The following is a 3065-nucleotide window of genomic DNA, read 5'->3' on the forward strand; positions in this document are numbered from 1 at the left end:
TTTTTGCCCATAAAAAATTCCCATAGCACATTCCTCAGATTTTGGACTTTTTCCATACTCAAGTTATTGTAGGGTACCTTTATGCAAAGTTTCAAGTTTGTATCTCATTGGGAACTACCTAATCAATTTGATGAGTGAGTGAGTGAAACGATTTTTTTCCTGGCTAAGGACAGTATTTTGCCCATAAAAAATTTCCCATAGCACATTCATCAGACTTCGGACTTTTTCCATACTCAAGTCTTTATAAGGTATCTTTCTGCAGAGTTTCAGGTCTCTGTCTCATTAAAAAGTACCTAATCAAGTTGATGAGTGAGTGAGTGAAACGACTTTTTTTCTGGCTAAGGACAGTTTTTTGCCCATAAAAATTTTCCCATAGCACATTCCTCAGATTTCGGAGTTTTTCCTTACTCAGGTCCTTATAGGGAATTTTATGCAAAGTTTCACGTTTCTATCGCATTGGAAAGTACCTAATCAATTTGTTGAGAAGGCGACTGAATCGATTTCTTGCTTGCCTAAGGACAGTTTTTTGCCTATAAAAAATTTCCTTTAGGACATTGTTCAAATTTCGGACTTTTTCCATACTCAAGTCATTATAAGGTACCTTTGTGCAGAGTTTCAGGTTTCTATCTCATAGAGAAGTATCTAATCAATTTGTTGAGAAGGTGAGTGAAACGATTTTTTTCCTGGCTAAGGACAGTTTTTTGCCCATAAAAAATTTCCCATAGCACATTCCTCAGATTTCGGACTTTTTCCATACTCAAGTTATTGTAGGGTACCTTCATGCAAAGTTTCAAGTTTCTATCTCATTGGAAAGTGCCTAATCAATTTGATGAGTGAGTCAGTGAAACGATTTTTTCCTGGCTAAGGACAGTTTTTTGCCCATAAAAAAATTCCCATAGCACGTTCCTCAAATTTCGGACTTTTTCCATACTCAGGTGGTTATAGGGTATCTTTATGCAAAGTTTCAGGTTTCCATCTCATTGGGAAGTACCTAATCAATTTGATGAGTGAGTAAGTGAAACGATTTTTTTCCTGGCTAACGACAGTTTTTAGCTCATAAAAGATTTCCCATAGCACATTCCTCAGATTTCGGACTTTTTCCACACTCAAGTTATTGTAGGGTACCTTTATGCAAAGTTTCGAGTTTCTACCTCATTGGGAACTACCTAATCAATTTGATGAGTGAGTGAGTGAAACAATTTTTTTCCTGGCTAAGGACTGTTTTTTCCCATAAAAAATTCCCCTAGAACATTCCTCAAATTTCGGACTTGTTTCCATACTCAAGTCATTATAAGGTATCTTTGTGCAGAGTTTCAGGTCTCTGTCTCATTAAAAAGTACCTAATCAATTTGATGAATAAGTGAGTGAAACAATTTTTTTCCTGGCTAAGGACAGTTTTTTTTTCATAAAAAATTTTTCATAGCACATTCCTCAGATTTCGGACTTTTCCATACTTAAGTTATTGTAGGGTACCTTTATGCAAAGTTTCACGTTTCTATCGCATTGGAAAGTACCTAATCAATTTGTTGAGAAGGCGACTGAATCGATTTCTTGCTTGGCTAAGGACAGTTTTTTGCCTATAAAAAATTTCCTTTAGGACGTTTTTCAAATTTCGGACTTTTTCCATACTCAAGTCATTATAAGGTACATATGTGCAGAGTTTCAGGTTTCTATCTCATAGGGAGGTACCTAATCAATTTGATGAGTGAGTGAGTGAAACGATTTTTTTCCTGGCTAAGGACAGTTTTTTGCCCATAAAAAAAATTCCCATAGCACATTCCTCAGATTTCGGACTTTTTCCATAATCAAGTTATTGTAGGGTACCTTTATGCAAAGTTTCAAGTTTGTATCTCATTGGGAAGTACCTAATCAATTTGATGAGTGAGTGAGCGAAACGATTTTTTTCCTGGCTAAGGACAGTTTTTTGCCCATAAAAAATTTTCCATAGCACATTCCTCAGACTTCGGACTTTTTCCATACTCAGGTCCTTATAGGGTACCTTTATGCAAAGTTTCAGGTTTCCATCTCATTGGAAAGTACCTAATCAATTAGATGAATGAGTGAGTGAAACGATTTTTTTCCTGGCTAAGGACAGTTTTTTGCCCATAAAAAATTTCTCATAGCACATTCCTCAGATTTCTGACTTTTTCCATACTCAAGTTATTGTAGGTTACCTTTATGCAAAGTTTCAAGTTTCTATCTCATTGGGAAGTGCCTAATCAATTTGATGAGTAAGTGAGTGAAACGATTTTTTTCCTGGCTAAGGACAGTTTTATGCCCATAAAAAAATTCCCATAGGACATTCCTCAGATTTTGGACTTTTTCCATACTCAAATTGTTATAGTGTACCTTTATGCAAAGTTTGAGGTTTCTATCTCATTGGAAAGTACCTAATCAATTTGATGAGTGAGTCAGTGAGCCTGAAAACTGCATATTTTGGGGGTCCAGTACTCAAATATGGTTGAAGGTAGGAATGTGAGATTTTGCATATGAGTACATCTGTGGGATATCTCCTTACATTCTGAATTTCATGTTTCTACCTTTAATAGAATTGTTTTTACAAAGCCTCGAAATCGGCGATTTTACCCAAAACTCTTGTTCGTGTATAATATGCTTACGGCAGTGCAGGCCAGTTTTCATTTTCTTCGTGGAACTTGGCTGCCATGCACTGCCGTGCATGTTGATAGTATTTTTCACAGTACAGTCAAATACGTAGCTTATGAAAATTGTGACAGAGGAGAATAATCTAAAACTAATTTGTGAGTAAACATTTTGCCAAACTGCATTTAGGTACGCACATGTACTTGTAGGTACAAAAGTCTTGAACAACTTTTATGAGTACATGCTCTGCCACATTAAATAAAAAATACGATTTTCCAAGTGCGTGCTATCAGGTGAGTTTTAAAACGTTATTTCTGCGTAAGCCATTTGTCACTAGGAATATAATAATGTGGCATTTTGCTTGTGTGAGTATCACGTGTTTCTTCAAATTGTGTTTGAAAGAAAACCGATAAGAATATAATCGAGCTGACGATAAGAATACCCTCAGTACAGCATGATTTGTT

The sequence above is a fragment of the Thermobia domestica genome, chromosome 18 (assembly GCF_964235325.1).
Source record: "Thermobia domestica chromosome 18, izTheDome1.hap1.1, whole genome shotgun sequence".
NCBI classification, from domain to species: domain Eukaryota; kingdom Metazoa; phylum Arthropoda; class Insecta; order Zygentoma; family Lepismatidae; genus Thermobia; species Thermobia domestica.